This window comes from Corvus hawaiiensis, chromosome 3 (assembly GCF_020740725.1).
Source record: "Corvus hawaiiensis isolate bCorHaw1 chromosome 3, bCorHaw1.pri.cur, whole genome shotgun sequence".
Lineage (NCBI taxonomy): Eukaryota > Metazoa > Chordata > Aves > Passeriformes > Corvidae > Corvus > Corvus hawaiiensis.
The window spans coordinates 99,852,007-99,872,887 of record NC_063215.1 but is presented as its reverse complement, the minus strand read 5'-3'; the positions used below and the strand labels follow the sequence as shown (position 1 = coordinate 99,872,887).

General features: G+C 41.6%; 1 long non-coding RNA gene across 1 annotated transcript; it reads left to right on the top strand.

Annotated features, from left to right (window-relative positions):
- The first annotated feature begins 225 nt into the window (after positions 1–225).
- On the top strand, positions 226–3,848 carry LOC125322844. Its single transcript, XR_007202242.1, has 3 exons — positions 226–320; positions 719–788; positions 3,738–3,848. It is a non-coding gene; the product is annotated as an uncharacterized LOC125322844 (long non-coding RNA).
- The last annotated feature ends 17,033 nt before the right edge of the window (positions 3,849–20,881 follow it).

The window sequence follows — 20,881 nt, the reverse complement described above, 5'->3', positions numbered from 1 at the left end:
GTTTTTAAGAAATACATGTATGCAGTTAATTTTAATGTCTGGGCAACGTGATTGACAGTGCAAAGGGAACAACCTCTCTTTTTCAAATAGTTACCATTGCAGTTGGGAAAACCTAGCAAATTTGTTGAATTAACTTTCTGGTAGGATGGTTATCAAGGTGTTAATTGGCATAAATGGTGTTCTTTGCAATGAAAAACTCTTTTCTCAGAGTAAGAGGGACAGAACCTTCAAAGTTTTTGGACAGACATTCAGTATGACTCATCTGGGAGGAATTTAAAGTGGGAAGCTGGAGGAGAGAGAAAGCAAGAGACTGTGTTGAGGTAGGTTCTTCAAACTCTTTCAGTTTTTAGGGTAGGACTCAGATTTGCAAAATGCTGAGGATCTTAGAAATGCTAAGATGTACCCTAATGTATGGGGAGGAAAAACCCAACTCTTCCTGTACACAAGCTGTTTTCTTAGCAACCTGGAATTCTTTTACATCACTCCACAACACTTAAATACCATTTATCTGTATCTAAGCATGCCACTAGGGCTGAAGCCAGAGCCCAGCTCAGCTGTATTGGGTCTGATCAGAAGACCAGGATTCATTAAGCTACTTAGGTCAGTGAGAGCACTGGGAGCTAGGGAATAACACTGGCAGTTTACTGCTCCCTTGACTCAGCTTCAGCCTGGTTTGATCTGTCCTTGCCTCTGTGATACAATGGCATATTTCTTGCAGGTGGCAGCTTTTGCTGGACTCACCTTTTTCAAGCAATTCTTCATCCGTGGCTGTGTATTTTGGACAGTAGGTAAGTATTAAGGGCTGATATTGAATGTTGGAATAAAGCTATCAAACACAGCTTTGAGAGCTGCTAATTAGAGTTCAGATGCAGATGAAAATCCCTCTTGGATCCTGTGCAGGGTTGGATACCGAAGTGTAACTTGCTGCTGGCAACCATCCCTGAGGCTTTGGCCTTTGTTGAAGGTCACAGTGAAATTGGTTTGCTGTTGCAGAAGATTAATATTGCTTAAAAATGGCTTGCAGAACATTCATCGGAAGATTTCAAAATCTTCACAGAAGTGGGCTTGCCACATGTTTTCCCCTCTCCCCTCTCCACTAAAAAGGAGGGCAGAGATGAAGTTCACTGGATTGCCCACATTTCTGCAGTCAGCCAGCAGGAAAACCAGCAAGGTAATCAAAGAGTCTTAGAGTTTAATGGGGTATTTGCTTCACATATAATTTAAGAAATACAAGACATTTTTATAGGTTATTTTCAGCATCAGCCTTTTGATGGGACTTTCTTCAAATTTTTGCCTTAGACCTCAGTGGTAAAAACTTCACTCCTTGTGCACAAGAAGACATGGTAGAGACACCCTTTTTTGTTTCTTTCTCTTTATCCTGATCTTTGACTTTCTAGATAAAAGGATTAAAGAAGCATTAATCCATCTGGTTTTCAAAGGAATATTTAATTTGATGCCTCTCTCCAAACCAATAGTGAACAATGAAAATGGAAAGAAAAATAGAAAAATCTCTGAAATGGGCAAGCAGTTGGATGAAGAAAGTGCACAAAATGTGGCACTTGAAAGAGAAACATCCAGCTGGAGTTTGTAGGGGGAGTACATCAATGATTAGTTTATTTCTGATCTTGTTTATCGCTTTCATTAGCAACCTTGGCATAAAATATAGACTGTGCTAATGAAATTTCCTGATGACATTCCACTGGGAGACAATCAGAGCTCCAGCCCATCTTAGTGGTGTAATTTAAAGCTCACCTGCCCTTTCAGAATACATATTTGTATCTGTGCTTTTAAAAATTTCAGTGGGAAAGAGGCACTCCTTTGGTACCTCTGTTTTTTCTTTCACTGGACATATTAAAGGTTTAGTTTGGCCCAACTACTTGAAAAATTTATAATTTTTTTAAGGTGTCTGTCAAGTTGGAATTCATTAATTTCTCCTGCCCAAACCCAAATGAATAATGTAACTTGAAGCAAGAGCTTCGAGTGAGGGTTACAGATAATTATTCATTCTCAAGGCTTTGGCTATGAATCATTTCTACTGTGCAGTCTATCTGCTTATGTAGCACCACCAGCTTCATATTTCTTTGTTTCTGATGTAAATAATTTTCAATGATATAAAATGTGAAAGGGAACATGTTTGTCTTGAACACAGGTAGCTATGACCAAAAGACATGAAAGCCTTTAAAACAAGAGTTATAGGGGCATCTAAGTGGCAATTAGAATCCTTTAAAAATTAATTCAGATTTAGTGAAACATTGCTGGCAATCATTCATAACAGTAATTGCCCTGTGCACATGAAAAATTTAAATGTGGTAATTTAGTAATGAATCTGAGCTGTCAGAAGGCATTTTATGGGTAATCAGACATTCCTGAAGGCATAGCAGTGACTGAAGAAAATTGAAAAATAACTTTGTGGAGGCAAGATTATCTGAAATAAGTGTTTTTTCTGGAAGCAAACAAAGAACTCTATGATTTTTAGAAGAGTAGTACACTGTAAGTCGATAAGGGCAACCACTGGAAGCAAATAAAGAATCAATTGTGTAGTTACATTGGTTCAGATTAGTCATTTTAAGTAGCAGTCTTTGAGAAGTGGATACTTCTAGATTCCCAGATACTCCCCGTGCAGAGGCATTATCCAGCCTTCAGGAAGGGGAAGCAGGAACTCTCCATTACGGCTTGCAAATCACTTTGTCAGTTTTGAAAGAGAAAGCTCAGTTCTCCTTTCATTTTACTTGGATGAAACTGCTGACTGTACTGCGTTTAAATTTTGTTTCCTCTAGAATAACGGAGGGTATAGCTGGCTGTGTGTTGTTGCAGGGCACGTTGGGGACATTTTGGAAGTTTAGTTGGAGCTGCTGATGCATAAGGAATGCAAACCTGTGCCTTTGGATGTGGCAGCAGTTCACTCCCACTCCGTGCAGGTGTTAATGGCCTGAAAATCGACAACAGCACCTTTAAATCTCTTACACTTCGTTTCTAAATCACTCTGGGTAGAAGATCTCGTGGTGTTTGTCTCAGTTGTGTTACTGCCGTTGCTTTTGATCTTGTCCAGATATATCTGGGGGATTTTGAGGTTGTAAGACTGGGAAGAAAACTTTTCCAAAGGTCAGACCCATTTAGGATTGCTTCGCTGTTTAAATACCCCTCTGCCAGAACTGATTTGCTGACTGATCAAAAAGAGCCACTCTTGTATTCTAATTCACAGAGTGATTGTTTAAAAATGCTGGTCTCGGATGATATTCCAAGTATTGAAATAAATACCATTAGATGTCAATTTTACTTTATGTTGTTTATGCATCTGGTGTTCCTTTTCCTGATTTCTGCTGTTTACTGAGTTTACTGAATGCTAAAAGGGGTCAGCTCAACTCATATTTCTGGTCAGCTTTAGTTTATGATTTAATGAAAGGAAGTTTTCAGAGAAAATAAGGATTTTGGTTTTTTGCGGAATGGAAAATAAAACATGTTTCTGTTGATGTATGGATTTTTTTAATCACCACCTGTTTGTGCCCTCTTTATTTGGTACATAGGCTAAATATGGGCTTAGATCAACATGACAGTTTCTTTTTAGTGCTGTGAGAATGAACGTAAGATCTTTTGGAGAATTTCTACCATAAAAAATCATTAGACATAGTTAGCAAAATAATACCTCTCATGAGAAATGATAAGATGAAGTATATAATTTGGCATAAGTAGCTCACTCCGGTGTTAAAGTTTTTCAATATTGTCTCCTTTTCCCATAGATCATTTAGAAGACTGATCACCGCTTGGAAGGAGCTGTGATATCGAATTTGTGTTCTTACTCTGCACTCTGGAATGGGGCCGTGCTCTCTCATCCTGGCTCTCTGGTAAGTGTCCCCACCCCAGGCAAGAAAATGAGGATGCTGCTGAGACAAAGCACCTTGAAGATAATTCCCTTTCATCTACAGCTGCAGTGTTTGGCCATTCTAAGGTTTGCAGAGCTATAAAACATTTGATAATCCCAAGGGTGGGGGAGAAACTGAAGGACATCTCTTGAGTTTGATGAAGCACTGATGTTAAAGAACAGTGAAACAAAGATTATTTATAGAGGATGCTTGCCAAATCAAAGCCCAAGCTTTAATTACATCTGTATACACTGTAGCCATGTTTAATAAAGACTTAAATGCAGTATTATTTAGCTATTTGACTTGTTAGCATTTTGCCTTTTTTGTGCAAAACCTGGCACATGTTGATGTGATCAGCTATGAGTAAGACGATGGGTTGAGGCTGAAAATTACTCAAGGACATGTTCTCATTTAACACAGCCTTTTAAAATCTTTTGTGGTTCTGTCTGCTTGTGAGACATTCACTGATGGTCACAGACTGTTTTGTGTCCTATGACTGCCATGGTCAGCCAGAAGACTCAGTATCTAAAGGGAGTAGGGAGTGGGCAGAAACTTTTTGGGGTGTATGCAAATTGAGGGGTTGCTCTTGGTGTATTTGTTGTGCTTGGAGTTTGATTTCTGTCCATTTAGGCAGAATGACCAACACCAGCACTTTACTAATCCAGTTGACCCTCATAAGTAGTCTTGTCACTTCAACAGAGACTCCAAAGAAGTCCCTCTGGGCTTGAATTCCTGTTTCTTTTAGATAATCTTTATCTAGGTCAGGTTGAAGTTCTTGCTCAGAGCACTGCACTTCGCTGTCATTGCTGTTGGATTGACACAAACAGATTTTTCAGTTTCTAGCCCTCAAATGCTGCAAAACAGTGGTGCCCCTTAGGATTTCTCTAAGGTCTCGCAGGAGCTTCTGGTCCTGCTTTCAGTCCATGTACAGGAAGTTTAATAGGCAACTTCTTGCTACAGACTTAGGCCTTTAATCTTTTCACTCTGTTCTGCAATGCTATTGAAGCATTGCAGTGCTTCAATAGGTTTCTCTTTGACCTCATGCCTCATCTCCACCCTGTTATTCATTTTGGTCATTCGAAATCCAGTGCCAGTTGGTGCATTGTTGTGCTGAGAATGACTTGTAGCTCCCTGGATGGCAGCACTCACATCTGTGCTTATGGAGCAAACAGCTGGCGCGGGTGTGCAAGTAAGGAGGATGGGATGAGAGCCATCCGTTGTCGTCCTCCCTTGGACACTGGTGGCTAAATAGGGACCAAAGGGAGTCATAGAACCCTCCCCACCAGTGAGTCCAGTCAATGTCTGAAGTTGAATGGTTTGCAAATTCCCTTTCTTTTCTATGTTGGCTAATTGCAGCATGTTCTTTTAGAGCAGAAGGATGCATTTTCTGTCCCATGGCTGTTTGCTCTTCAGTCACTGTCAACAGGAAAATTGGCAGGGTGTTGACAAGGGTGCTGCTTTCCTAAAGCTCACCAAGGTCTGTGCCCTGATTTTTGGCAGCAAATAGTCAATGCACTTTTCAAACTCAGTTAGGAATTACAACTTTGTTCTACAATGTGGACCAAAAAAAATGCTGTTCAAAATTGTAGCTAGTTTGTGTTGTTTTCCTCAGAGAAATGCGTCTGCTCTGGGTTGGGGTTTTTTTCCCGCCATTGGCACCTTTGTTTGTGTTGCACAGGGAACTGGGTATGTTGTGAAGCTAAGTCTTCCCTACCAAGCAGCAGCTCTGGCTCAGCTTGAGTAGTTTTTTAAAATCTCAGAAGAGAATCATTGGCTGCTCCACTTGTACATTCAAACACACAAGGTGATATGCTAATTGGGCTTTCATTAGTGCCTGGCTGACGTCACCAACAGAGTAGAAAGGGGCTAAGCAGATGAAGTACTTTTCCACTCTTGAGCTGGTACTGATGCAGCTATGTACTATAGCTTCTTTTTTTTTTTTTTTTAATTTGGAGAGTTCTAATTTTCTGTGTGACTGCATCTGTGCACTGTAGCATTCAAATATTGCCCTGGTGTATTACACTCAGAGCTGAGCTTTTTATGAAAAAGGGACCAGAGGCTGTGAAATTCCTTTTTTGTTCTTTAGTGTTATTACTGTTTTGGGTAGATTCAATTAGGTTAGGCAAGTAAAATTTCATGATTTGACTCATCACTGCTGTTCACATATGAGTTCATATCTGCATAGTTAGGTAGTTTGTCTCCTCTGAGAAACACAGATACCATGGATAATAAACAGCTGCCTGTCATTTATTGAGCAAGTGAGAGGCACAGCCCTGCTTTTCCAGGAGGGTGTCCACCGTGTGAGCTCAACCAGAAAGTGTAGCTGAATTTAAACAGAATCTGTTCTTTTTTTCAGTGCTGCCAATAGAAACCTTTGCAAACTGAGAAGCTTTTACATAGCAAGCAGCTTTAGCAATAGAGTGTGTGATGGATCTATATTCGCATTGTGGGGTATGGTGATGCATCAGAAGTCCATCAGAAGGGCTGTGTTATTATTTTCACCTCCAGGGGTGAAATACTTCATCTCTTTGTGCCTCAGCTACCCCATCACCTGTACAATAAGGACAGTATCTCCCTTGATAAAATATTTTGCTATGACAAATCTAAGATGAGCTAAGTCTGCATCTTCAGGAATTAAAAAATTGCATTTTGGTCAGGATAACTACTAAATGTAGATTCTGAAGGAGTAGATTTGCTTGATAGGAAACAATTTTTACTCAGCTCTAAATGAAATAAGTTGATGTTATTAAATGTAATTAAATACAGTTGCTATTTGTTAGGGTCCCTCCCCCTGCCATGTGGTCCTGGGAGAGGGGCCCTGGGTGGGGGGAGACACGGGATTTCCCTGCCCCTGGTCAGCCTCGTTCCCATTGGTTGTTTTGTGTTCCCCTGCACGGGCAGAAGGACCCTCGGGTCCTGTGATTGCCTCAGTTCCTCGGCAGAGCCCTGGCCATGCAGCTGGAGAAATAAACATCTCTCTGAAACATCTAGCAAGAATCAGTCCATATATATTTCTTTTCCATGGGCCTCATTGTCTGATACACATGTTGTAGTATCCCCACTGTAACAAATGGTGGATCATGTGAGCAGAACGATCCCCAATCCCTAAGGACAGCGACTGATTTGTGAGTAAACTCTGGATTTCTCTTCTTGTTTTTGTTTTGCTGTTCCATCTCTAAACTATGGAGGAACCATGGAAAGACTCTTGGCTCTCAGAGCCGCATATGGACATTTATCTTAAACTTGAAAAGATTCTTGAACAACGATTTGTAAATTTTAGCTTGATTCAAGTTCAAAAGGAACTGAAACACTTCCTGGCATGGTTGTTTAAGAACTTTTTCTATGTTTCTTGGGACTTGATTCTTACCAAAGACTTTTGGAAGACTGTTTGGACACAGTTAATTTCTGAGTCAAAATATATGCCGATGGAAGAATATTTTCGTGAATATTATTTAATTACTGAGACTGTTGAGCAATGTCAGCTGTGTCCTTGCAAAGTTAAAACTGCTTCAGGGACCGTGTGACCCAGACCACATGGACCAAGTGCTCTCTGAGCAGCAGCGAGGCAGTTCCCGCGGGCAGAGCGGCGCGAGCTGCAGTGTTGGCAGCGGAGCGAGGCGCGGCAGGAGCGGGGCGACCCGGTGGTGGCCGCCCGGCCCTGCGCAGCGCGTGGTGGAGCGAGCCCCGTGAGAGGGGCTGCACATGGCAGGTGGCGGTGGAGCGGAGCCGCACCTAGCCAAAACGCACACTGGAGCGGGGCGTGGGGGGGGGTAGCTCGGGGGCCTGGCCGAGACGTGGGCATGGCCCCAGGCAGCGGCAGTGCAGCTGAGAGCAGAGGCAGCGGTGCAGCCCGGCCCAGCCCGTGTGGCCCTGAATGCAACCCTGGAAAGAGCGCGCAGGCACGAACAGCCCCAATGGCCCCAGCAGCCCTGGCATTTCCAACATGGGAGCAAGTGAAAGAGAAAGCAAAAACGCAGTGAGACAGAAAACAGCAGCCACTGTTTTCCTTCCTGAAAAAGGAAAAGATCACTGTAGCTAAGGTTTTAGGAATAGTAAAATGGTATAATGTTAAACAAAATTATGGTTTTATAACGAGATGTGACAACCAGCAAGACATATTCGTTCATAGAAGTGCTATTAAAAAGAATAACCCTGAAAAATACATCCCAAGCTTGGGAGATGGAGAGGTCATAGAGTTCAAAATTGTGCAAGGTAGAAAAGGGTTATAAGCAGCAGAGGTCACTGGGCCTGATGGTGTTCCTGTAAAAGGCAGTATATATGCTAAAAGTCGTAGTCATGTTAGACAATATCTCCATTATAAGCCCCCCTACAGTCTCCCTTTCCTAATCCCACCTTTCCCTTTTACCCTATATCCTATTACCCCTGTGTATTCCCAATCCATTTATCCACCCATGGTTTCCCTCACAAAACCATGCTTTTGCCAATTGTTTCCCCAAAAATCCCTTTCCAATGCCGAGTGGGGGATGAAGAGGGGGAAGGAAGAAATTAACTATTGTTGTTCAGAGTTCCAACAGGTAAAAATGGAAGAAACCCTCTCCTGCCTCAGTTTCCCCACAAAGCATGCTCAGAGAGTCCAGTCTCCCTTCTGTCAGCCTTAAGATGTTCCAGAGAATCTGTTTGAACATTTAGAGACTCAGGAGGGTGGCTTGTTTTGTTTTGAAACTGTCCTTGTTATCTTGCGTTTATCCAGTTTTTTCAATGTTAAGTTTTCAATCTCTTTTGTTAAAAATTAACGGGTGAAATTTTGGGGTCTTCCCCCCTGCCATGTAGCCCTGGGAGAGGGGCCCTGGGGTGGAGGCACAGGGTTTCCCTGCCCCTGCTCAGCCTCGTTCCCATTGGTTGTTTTGTGTTCCCTGCGCGGGCAGAAGGACCCTTGGTCCCGTGATTGAGCAGTTCCTCGGCAGAGCCCCGGCCATGCGGCTGGAAAAGAAACATCTCTGAAACAGCTATCAAGAATCTGTCCATATCTATTTCTTTTCCACAGGCCTCATTGTCTGATACGCGTGTTGCAGTATCCCCACTGTAACAGCTATTGAAAGTGGATGGTTGTGAGTTGGAGGAATATTTTTGTCTTGTAATAAATTAACTCGAATGTAATAAAAAGGATAAGGACAGAAGGGAACTCTGATGTTGGAAAATCCATTAGGATTGTTTCTTTTTTAAACCAGAAATCAAGAGTGCAGAACTATTTATTGCTTTAACTTCAGCAAAAAAATGGTGACAGCAGGGATCTTGTTAAACTGGGACACATATTTCAGTGACTAGAAACCTATTGTAATCACAATTACAGAGATATGATCTTAGGCTTTGGTCCATATGTCTGTCTTAAAGAGGGTTATTAATGCTGTTGGTTTGCATCCAGCTTGCAGACAAAGATACTTAACTAAATATTTTCTTTTTGCTCCTGTCATTATCTGGGGTGCATAGACAAAGTGGCTGGGGCTGTCTTGCTCCTTAGTTCAATTATTAGACCTGTATTGTTTCTCAAGTATAAAAAAATCTGACAACAGAGGATAAAGAATTATTCCAAAGCCTGTCAGTGGGATGAATGAATGAAATCCATCATGAATTTAAACCCAGCCATCTATTATAACCTCCTGTCTTTCACTGGGCCTTTTTCCTATGTAAATTTTATATATTTTTAAAACATGTGGGCAAGGACAAATTCAAGGAGTTGCTGAATTCTTTGTCATGAGCTTCTATTGTAGTTCATTTTCTTCTCATCCATCTCGCTGGGGAAGAGCTAGGTAAGGTCTTTATTGAGGAAACATGCACAGTGGGAGGGCAATTTATAACTCCTTCCACTCTTCCAAGCAGAACCACATCCCTGGGTAATGAGTGCAGGAAGCGAGCCCAGTGATTCTGCCATGGTTGTGCTCAGTACTTACAGCAGACAGTTCTCTTGCAGGTGTTGTCTTTGCTCCATTTCTGCCTAGGAGATGTTCATGAATTGTTTCATGATTGCTGTCACCAGGGTACTCGGGGTCTCAGGAGAGCTGACTGTTCCTCAGGACTGTAGTTTCAATTCTCTGGGACCTGTGAAGGTAAACACAGGTCTGCAGCTGAAATATTACTAGAAGGAGATACACAGGAAGTAACTCCAGCCAGCAGTGATGTGTTTTAATCTTTATAAATGGAGTTTTTCCCAGGAGAAGCAAAAATTGCTGTTAATGAAGACGGTCTTCCTTAATAATCTCTTCTTCTCATAAAAACACTGACTGTTAAAGGGGAATGGCTGTTTGTGAGCTAGAAGCAGTTCGTTTCCCCACCAGATGGAGCCAAGAAATTCTCTCCAGGCTGGCCGGGAGGCAGTGAGTACTCCAAGATTTCCTACCCTTGGGTGCTGCAGTGTGGTTAATGCCACACTGGGTGTGTGACCCTTCCTGAGGCTCCCTGCTCAGGGGTGAGGGCAGCCAGGCTGGGCTCTCCCAGGAGCTGCTGCAGGGACACACAGGTTCTGCTGTGCTTTAGACCATCCGTGTTTCCATGTCAGTTTATGCTGGTTTTTTCCTTGTAATGCTGGTATTAGCTGTACAACTTGCTGAGGGGATAGGCATGGGAGGTTCATTTAATACAGCAGAGTAGAGGTGCTGTGTCAAGGATGTTGGTGACACTGAGCTTTGCAGGAAGGCCCTTTGAAACTTTCAAAGGTACCTGTGTATCAAAGGAAGTTTATGAGACCTTGGTGGTCCTTTGAGGTGTGCCATGTCTCCTCTGAGGTGACAGCAAACCTCACTGCTTGTCTTGTTGATGGGAGCTAAAGGCCATCCCCCTCCCCTACCAAAGATGAGCATCACCTTTTTCTTTCTCAAATGAACGTGCTACCAATGGTTTATACCCAAGGATTAGTAACTGTGGCAGTCCTTGTGTCCTCTTCTGGCTGAGCGCTCCTGAAAGCTGACAACCAGGTGTGAAGGCACGTAAGGAGGAATTCATTTAAAATAAGATTAAGTAATTGTGGGGAAGGAGGACAAAGGTAATTACACCAAGCAGCCAGGTATTTAACTTCTTTACCTCATTTCTCCTTTAAAATTTACTGGCCATTTACCTCGTTTGTCTCAAGAATTTTATTTTTACTTTTGGTCACTGGTTTCATGATTATTGGTTACATCAGATGCTGATTACAGTGAAGCTTTTAAAGCTTTTGGTTCTCACATTTTAAGGGTTAAAATGGATTGGAAAGAAAGGTTGAATTGAAAAAAAAAAGTTCTAATTAAAATTACTTGTCAACATATTTTTGACAAATCTGCTTATTAGTGAGAAAATAATGTAAATGGCTTAAACTACAGATAGGAAATATAACAAGGAAGAAAGCAGCTTATGTACTGTTTTATGGGAAATTTCATTGAGTGTATCTGGAATGGAATAACAGGAGGACTTAATTCTCCTATGCTTGAGGTAAATTAAAGCAGTTGAATTAGGTTCTGTCTCCTAAAAATCCTACTTTGGGCTCATGGAGTAGATGGCTTGTTTAGAGATTTTGTTCTAGAAGTAATTTTTTTTTCTTCTCTCAATAAAGATATTTGCCTCTAGCAGGATGACCTGAGCATTTTTATGTGCAACCAGAAAGATGGCTTAATTAGCCATGGCAGAGACTGAGTGGGATAAATCACATGGCTGAATGACACCGTGCAGGTGGAGGAGGTGGAGGGTTAGGGAGCCTGTGGGGTTGTTTGCACAGCCACAGTGTGGTGGGAGCTGGGCCAGCAGGAAGTTTCAGGGTAAGCAAGAAAGGTCGTGTTGTGTTCTCTAGAGCTGGCTGGCAAATCAGCACAAAGCTTCTGTCTGAACAACAAGCTGGTATCAGGGACAACCAGTCAATGTTTTTGAGGTTTTTTTTTCCTCCTTGGATTTCATTTTAAAAAAATTCCTTAGCAATGATCAGGCAGGTGCTACAGCCAGCCTTGGTGAGAATAGGTAACAGCTCAGGTTAAAATAGGGGAATAAGTTGGAGAATTTAGAGCTGAAAGGAGAATAGCTGATTCAGTTAAAATCCATCAAGGGTTACTTCTTAGTGCTGGTGAAGGATGGATGAGGTTCCAGAGAGGGTCAGCATTTGAAACAGCTCTGAAAATGGAAGCAGTGGGGTGGGGGGCAAGCAGACATCTTCAGTTTTTAAAAGAGCAGTGGGATGAAAAGTTTAAAACAAACCACCTTGAATATGATGAGATGTAAATACAGCCAAATGTGTCAAACCATGACAACAATCTCAATTGCCTTCCACATTAGAATCGCAGGCAGTGTCAATAAGGAAATGGCAACTTGTATCTTCTCTCCAGGAGAGCTTCTTGATACTATTTGGAATGGCCTTCACCTAAGCAAAGTAAAGACACACAAAATGAGAGTAGTCTCGTGGGAAAAGGGTCAAAGAGCAGCTATCTGTGAGTTTCTGTGAAATGGGGAGGATGCGGCATGTGGGATTCCTTGGGAGGGTGTGGTGGGTCTGGTGCCTGTCAGTTCATAGAGCAGTAATTTGTGTGAGGAACTAGAAAATGTGTACTGCATTTCTAGGCCACGCACAGCTGGAAAGGCTGCAAGCACTTGGATGAAAGGATTATCATTCAAAAGAATCCTGACAATTAGAAGAATTCATTTGAATTAAGTGGGATTCAGTTCAAGGAGAGGCACAGAGTCCTGTGACAAGGTATAAATTATGTGTGAGATGAGCAGATGAATGGAGAGCTAGCTGGGAGTCTCTCAAGGAAGGACATGGGGTTATGGTGAATGACAAACTGAACAGCAGCTGAGGACATCACAGTGGTGCAAGGTAACATAAACAAGACCATAGCCTAAAACCACCAGAAACAACCTTGCTGCTGTGATTGGCACAGGTACGGCTGCAGCTGGAGCATTTTGTCTCTATCCAGACCCCACATGGAGGTGTGGAGTGAGTGGAGATCTGGAGAACACAGGCTGTGAGGAAATGCTGGAAGAATTAATATGTTTAATCTAGAGATAAGATAGCTGCAGAGCTGTGAGAGTTCATAAAATAAAATGGCTGCCTCAGAGCAGTGTGTGGCACACAGCACAAGAAGTGGTGGGCTTAAACTCCGCTAGAGGAATATTATATTAGCCAGTGGGAAAAGCTGTCTATGGAAAAAACTTTCTATCAGCAGGGCTGCATAAACTACTGGCAGAGAGGTTTTTAAGGACAAGGTAAATAAATTTCTGAGAAAAAAATTATGGGTACTATTGCTATTGGAATGGGACAGAGAATGAATAAGACTGCCCTTGATGCTTTTCCTAGACTTGTTTTCTTAAGGTGTCTCATGAAAGAGCCACAGGTTGGACACAATAGGCACAAGAAAACATCCAGTTCTTGTGTTTTGTTTTAGTCAAAAAAGCAGTAGCAACCAGAAAAGGGGAAGCTCCTGCTGTCCCTAAGCTGGTGGGAGACGTTCAGCCCTCCTGTGAAACTTACTGTAGTAAAGAGGTGGCAAGAAAAACAAGAGAATGAGATTTTTCTCCTGCTGATAGTTGGCCTATGCAAGCACCAAGTGATTCTGCTAGTCTTTCAGTGCTCTAGTCATGGTTGTTTGGTTTGTTAAAAGAGGATCTTAAATCCAGATGCTGCTTTGCAGGGTCAGCTTCAAAGTTCTGCAGGGCACTGTGCATGGCATGTGACAAAGAAGCCAAAAACAGGTGTCCAACATGTAAGTTGTGATACTTCAAGTCAAAACATACTCCTGTGCTGGATTTCTAGATCTTGGAAAGGTAGGATCTTCTGCTTGAAATCACAGAAAATCCCAAAGAGACCTAAATTTGGTATTATTTTTGAAAATACAAAGTATTCAGTAGTTATACAGTAGAGATCACCTTGATTGTAATTACATGAATCAAAATTAGACTAATCAAATATTTCCCTATGATCCTTGTAGGTAAGATGCTAACAATCACAAAGCTCTAACAAATGTAAATAGTAATTTAACTGATTATAATGACATATTCCAGTGTGACTATACCTTTTTACAGATGATACATTATACTTTGTTTCTTTGTTGAGAGAGTTTAATCAGCTCTGAGAGAGCAGTTGAGAGTGCCAGCCCTGTGTGTTGCTGGACTCTACCAGTATCTTGGTATCCTGTGTGCTTTGGAAAGTAATCTGTCTTCCTTTTTTTTTTTTTTTTTTTTTTTGGACAATGAGGTACAATGGTATATTTAATAATATGGTATATTTAATAATTGGAGTAGTCTGAGAATCTCGGATTAAAAATGCTGTGGAAGCTATGAAAGCCAGTTTTCTTCCTCCCAGTTTGTGGGTAGCATCATGCTGCCTCGCTTTTTCTGTATCCTCTGCCTGAAGGTGGAGAAAAATGATAAGTGGGTGTCTCAGGTAGATGGTCTGGTAAATGGAGAATGATTTCCACCTAAAAGAACTGACTCAAGATGTTTCTTAAACTGGGGCCATCATCTCAGATTAGTCTTTTGTATTTTATAGTGGCTTGCTAGAGAAAAGAACCCTTGTACGGTGCAAGGTAAAGAAAATCATGGTGGACATTTTGTTTTAATCTATCGTATGAGTTTATGAAAAAGCATTACTCCAGTGCTAAAAATACTGTCAAGTAGCCCTTTTATATGTAATCAAATCACTCTTCTTCTTATACTAGTCCCTCCTCCTCTGACACTAGTCCATCAGTCTAAAGAACTACATTGTTTTTGATGATGGTGAGAAAAAGAGTATGGAAGCAGAGGACTGTTTTGTTTTGAAGGATGACTGTAATTACAGAGTGAAGCTGTAAGTTATGAAAATCAGGGAGACAAGGGGAGATTTCATCTTTGGTTCCCACTAGAACAGTTTGTAGATTGTTAGTATTTCTCTGGTTATGGAGGATGTACTGTAAGAGAAGATTTTCTTGCAGTATTTCAGGAAATTGGCTTCTGGCATGGTAAGTCAATGGGAATTGTACTACAGACTTTATCAGAGTGCTACTTATGGCCAGGATATGAAAGGCATGGAAGTGATGGGGAAAAGGGCAGGATGGAAATATGAAAAACTCCACCATGTTTTATGGATCCCCAAACTGTCATTTTTAGTTTGCTCTCAGTTAAGCCTGTATGCACCCACAGTTTTCTGTGCTATTTTGAATGTCCATATGACACAAATGGCACAGTGTCAGGAAACACAGAGCTGTCTTTTTAATACACTATTTGCAAGAACTACTATGTCTCCCTCACAAGGGAGCAGCAGAACTATCTTTCTATAGATTTCTATGGGTATTTCTTTTTATTTAAACTCTGCTATCAGAGTGAGATAAAAGAGTTGCTAATTGCATGTGTGTTCAAGTGCGGCTTGGAAATGTTAACTAAACTGGACTATTTCAAATGAAATGCAGCAAAGGATTTGAAATTTAAATTGCAGCATGGAAAGACTGTGGTGGGGTCCATTCCAAAAGGAATGGCTTAAATGAGGAAGTGGTTAGAAGCTGGGACTGGAGCTCTGGAGAGCTGGGTTTGGGTCCTGGCTCTGCTGCACTCTGGCTGTATGGCAAATCACTTCCTAACTTGCTCATGGATTTCACCCTTCATTCTCACTTTGTGCTCCTTGGTGTAGGCACCAAGTCCCAGTGCAAGGGTTTTGGTGTGGGGCGCAGTGGGGCCTCTTCTCATCTGAGGCCTCTGAATGCACAGATATTTTGGAGGATAAATAATGACAATAATCAGCGTGTGTGAAATTCATTCAAGAACTCATCCAACTGAGTATTTTGGATTGTCTGGAAGGATGGCATGCAAAATAATTTGAGTTTTGTAAATGAGACTTTTGTTTATCCTGTACTATCCAACTGAGCAGCCAGTAGTTAGTGCTGTCTGAAAGAAAAGGGGCAAAAGTGAACTTGGACTGATTGACAGTAATGGCTGGAGAGTAAATGGTACTGCCCATCCCTGTCTGCCCTCAGCAGCTTCTTGCAGTGCAGCTGAAAATGATTCTCTCAGGCTGCTGTCCTGAAGTTATCACAAAAACCTGGTTGAAGAAACACTACAGATAGGCACAGTGTTTTCTGCCTTTGCATCTGGTTAGGGAAGGAAGGATAGCACAAGCTACTTCGATAGGCTACAGCCAAAAAGTGAGCAGTTGAGAGGGAAAGTTACTGAGGACATCTTCAGCCAAAACCTTGCTGTGTGCTCAGGTACTACAAGCAGGGTCTAGAAAGACAACAAAGTATTTTACATAAAATCTGCAATCACTTAAATGTCATTGCTTCAAAGAGGCCTAAATGGAGACACAAGATCACTCCCACCTCAGAACACTGAGAAACTTTGGAGGATAGTGGTAAATATGAGTCCAATTTCAATGCTTTGATATTTCTGTCCCCCAGCCCTATCCAAGATCTTGAATGTGAATGTCCATCAGATGTAGTTATTTTAATGTAAATATTCTGGTTTGACTGCATGGATAATCTCAATCTGCCTTCACACTCTCACTACTCATACTGGATTAAATAATCAGGCCAAGACCAAGCTGTTTCAGCACCAGCAGTTAAAGGTGATGAGGAAGAGACTGCTGTAGTTTTAACTACAGGAGGTAGGAACATGATTATGTTCTCTGCCCAACAAGACACTTTCTCAATTACAAATATCAGGTAGTCTAAGAAAGAAGAGGATTTCTCATTACAAAGCTGATAGTAGCTTAATCTCCATCCATGAATCATCTGTACTGTCACTCAAATAATTGTTGTCTTTTTCAAATATTAGCTAATATTGGTCTTGAAACAGTGCATCTTTATGAATTATTGAATTATTTCTGTGTTAATTTGTAACTCTAGCTAGGTTAGCTTGAACTTGTCATGCAAGATTTTTCAAGGAGAGGCATTGGATAAATCCAATATTATCTAGATATGTGCTTGACCCAATCCAACATGGCTGGGTAATAACTGATAGCTTTTTTTTTTTTTCAGTGTCTTGTGTTTGTTTGGATTCAGTTTTATGACTTGGTATTAACCAGTCAATTTTATGGATAAAGTTAATGAATTTATTTAAATGAGAGTCTGGAGGATTAGCTACTGTAGGGCTTCTCTCTGCTCACTATTCTCATTAAAAAAAAGAAAAAAAATTAAAGAAAAAAGCCCTTGATAAAGTGTGTGCGTGTATTTTTGACAGGCTCAGCCTCTGACACTTTGAAATGTTGATGACCCTGTTGATCCTACATTAGTGAGGAATTATAGTAGCCTACTCTTGGATGGATAATTGAAATTAAAAAAGGGGCTACAGTGATGCTTTTGCATCCTTGGGACATAATGGTTTGCTATTTCACAGAGAGATTAGTGAAGGCACTAATCCAAGCTGCAGCTAAAATGCCCAGAACAGACTGGGGCTTTGTAGGCAATCTGTGGCTTGTGAGGTTTCCTGTCTCCCCAGTTTCTGTTATTGTGGGACCAAACACAATCTGTGTTCACAATCTCTTTCTTTTGGTGCCACTTGGGCCAAAATGTTGTAGTCTTCTAAACATGGATGAATTTACAGCATGCCCGTACTTTCATCTTTCAGGTTGATGGGCGAGGTTTGTATGGATTTATAGATTTATCCAAAGCCTAGTGGTATGTTATGAGCTCCTATGTGAAATCTATCCACAGTTTAAGATTTAAAAAGTTGTGTTGACAGCAGTTGGGTTCTTCTAGGAATTGTACTGCTGAACGGTTTGCTCTTTAAAAATCTGTCCTTGTTTAGGCATCTAGGTAGGAATTAGAGAGTCTGCAGTTGGGCACACAATATGAAAATAAACAGTCAAAATGTAAGAAAATTAAGAAAGGTTAATTATAAAGGAAAAAGAATCAAGCTTGAGGATAAAGAATGCTCAAGACAATAGGTAAAAAAAGGACAGAAATTGCCAAGTAAGCCAGGAGTGACCAGTGCTTTTAAGAAGACTAGATTTTAAATCTACATCTCTTAAAATGGAAGTAGAAATGAAGAGCAATGCTTGCAAGTTTTAACTACATTTTCTGATTTTTTTTTTTTTGTGATAAAAGGTGTGTACTATTGATTAAATGGTTTTAATCCCAGTGTTGCTTTGATCTGTTGATAAGATCAGTTTCATTGGTTAATAAGGTTGGGGAAAATCATGATGTAGAGAAATGCAGCAATAGAAAACAGATCTGCAGTAAGATTAAGGGCTTGTGCAAGCACTGCTGTTTACTGTACTGATAACCAAAAAGCTTTTTATTCCCAGATTTAAACAAGATCCGTGTTACAGCCACACCTGCCTCAGAAGATTATTTTTGCCACCATGCGAACTAGAAAAACAGTTTTGTAGGAGTGAAAGCTAATGTATTCTTATTATGAACAACTTATGTTTCGTTATTGCATATTTATAGTTTGACCCAATTTGCTGTCTTATCAGAACAGCTGAAGGGCTAGTGCAAGGCAAGAGCATGGTTTAATCTGAAACTATGTCTTAAGATATTTTTAACTTTATGAATTGATTGCCAGAAAATCACTGCTGTTCTCTGGAGTGTCAGAAAAGCTCTGTTTGGACATGGCTGTGGCTGACAGAGGTGCTGCTACCGACGGTGCTTTCAGTTGTTCACACAATTTGTACACCCCAGGTGTGCCCTTGACTGCTGCTGAGTGGACAGGTAGCTTAAATGGGAATTGCAAATACCTGGCACATTTGAGATTTTGTTCATGGTGAACTCTGGGAAAATATTTCTTCATTGTCTTCATTTTTCATCATCAGCTTGAGGCACCTCAGTTCTGTGAGCCTCTGAGAGTATGGACCAAGATTTAATGCATGTCCTTCTCTTGTGGTTCTCCAACCTGTGCTCTTCTGTTTTAATTAAATACTTAATCTATAACGTTGAAAAATAATTATATCAAAAGAAAATAGCTGCCCTGGGGGTTCTTTCTGCTGCTGCCAAATGCTTTATAAGCCATCACTAGGAGAGCAGTGCCAGCATGATGTATGGAGCTAATAGATCTGCATGATGAGGTGGAGCTGGAAAAGAGAGGGTTGGGTTTTTAACATTATCTATCTTCCTGCATTCTGGTTTCTAGGTTAATTTCTTTGTGAAGACCTGGCTAGTGTGGTCAGATTTATATGGGACAATTAGGAGAATAAAATATTTCAGTTGGTTGAGTTAATTAGCATGATAGGTTCCTGTGTAATTTTTTCCACAGCTATTGAGATGCCTTAGGATCCTTTAGCTCCATTTTCAGCAGAGATAAAGGAACTTAGTTTTATGGACTTACATCAATGCACATCATTTTAAGCTCATAATAGTTTGACTTCTGAAAATGGTACATACACTCCTAAGCGCTTAAGAAAATGTGACGATAATTCTCACTGAAAGTCAACAGGATTTAGAATTTCAAAAGACAAAGTACCTTCTGAAAATTACACATTACTACTTCCTGTATTCAGGAAGCTGTGGCTTACTTGTCAACCTGGTTTTGCTCTAAGAAGATCAGAAGTCACATTAGCCCTCATCCGTTGCCAGGGTTCACACGAGGATGAAATGTGAACATCCAGTCAAAATTTGGTTTTCATTTTCAGTGAAGTCTTATTTTAGTCAAAGTGAGAAGGGCCAGTTTGACCATGCATTTTCTCAGATCCAATTTTTGCAGATCAGTGGGCCTTTGTCCTTCATCAGATATTTCCCAAGAACCACAGCAACTCCTTTATTGTTGTAATCACATGTAAATCATAATTACTGCTGATCTGCATGAGGAGATCGAGGGTACCCTCAGTAAGTTCACAGATGGCCCCAAGTTGGGTGGTTGTGTTGATCTGCTTGGAGGGCAGGAAGGCTCTGCAGAGGGAGTTGGATCAGTGGGCTGAGGGTAGGGGTATGAGGTTCAACAAGGCCAAGTGTCAGGTCCTGCACTTCAGCCACAACAACCCCGTGCAGAGCTACGGGCTGGGGGCAGAGTGGCCTGGGGGTCCTGGGGACAGTGGCTGAATGTGAGCCAACGTGTGCCCAGGTGGCCAGTGGCATCCTGGCCTGGATCAGCGAGAGTGTGGCCAGCAGGACCAGGGCAGGGATTGTCCCCCTGTGCTCAGCACTGGGGAGGGCACACCTTGAGTGCTGTGTCCAGTTCTGGGTCCCTCACTTCAGAAGGGACACTGAGGTACGGGAGAGAGTCCAGAGGAGGACAGTGGAGCTGGGGAAGGGTCTGAAGCACAGGTCCTGTGAGGAGTGGCTGAGGGAGCTGGGGGTGTTTAGCCTGGAGAAGACAAGGCTCAGAGGTGACCTTATGTCTCTCTACAACTGCCTGAAAGGAGATTGAAGCCAGGTGAGGGTTGTTCTCTTTTCCCAGGCAGCCAGCTACAGGACAAGAGAACACAGCCTCAAGCTGCACCATGGGAGGTTCAGGTTGGACATCAGGAAAAATTTTTTCACAGAAATGGTTGTTGAGCACTGGAACTGGCTGCCCAGGGACGTGATGGAGTCACCATCCCTGGAAGAGTTCAAGAAATGACTGACTGGACATGGCACTTAGTGCCATGGTCTAGTTGTCGTGGTGGTGGTCAGTCAGAGGCTGGACCCCTATGATCTCAGAGGGCTTTTCCAATGCTAAATGATTCTGTAATCATGGCTTTAGGGATGAGCTGCAGACCACTACTCATTACATCATGCAATCCAGTCTCGATTGCTTTGGCTGAGATGTTGTGACTGTTTGCTAAAGACAAACTTGATTTGTGTCTTCATACATCAGAGAGTGCCAAATGGAAGACACAGTTTACAGGAGGAGAGTCTTGAGGCGCACACACATGGAGAAGATCTGAGTAAATATTACTGATGCTGACTCTATGGTGTGATGAAAACTCATGGACAGAGGGCTTCCAATAAGCAAATAATGTAAAATACTTCTTGTCATTTATAGTGGGATTAATCAGATAAGAGGCTTTTCAAATTGAGGATGCCCTTTTCATGAGCTTTGAACCCAAATCCTGGAGCCTTAACAAATCTTGCTGCAGGCAGGAACAGCTTTGGAGCACAAACACATCTCCACAGTAGGTAAGATTACCTGATTAATTTAAGCTCATAAAACAAAGGTTCCATTACTGT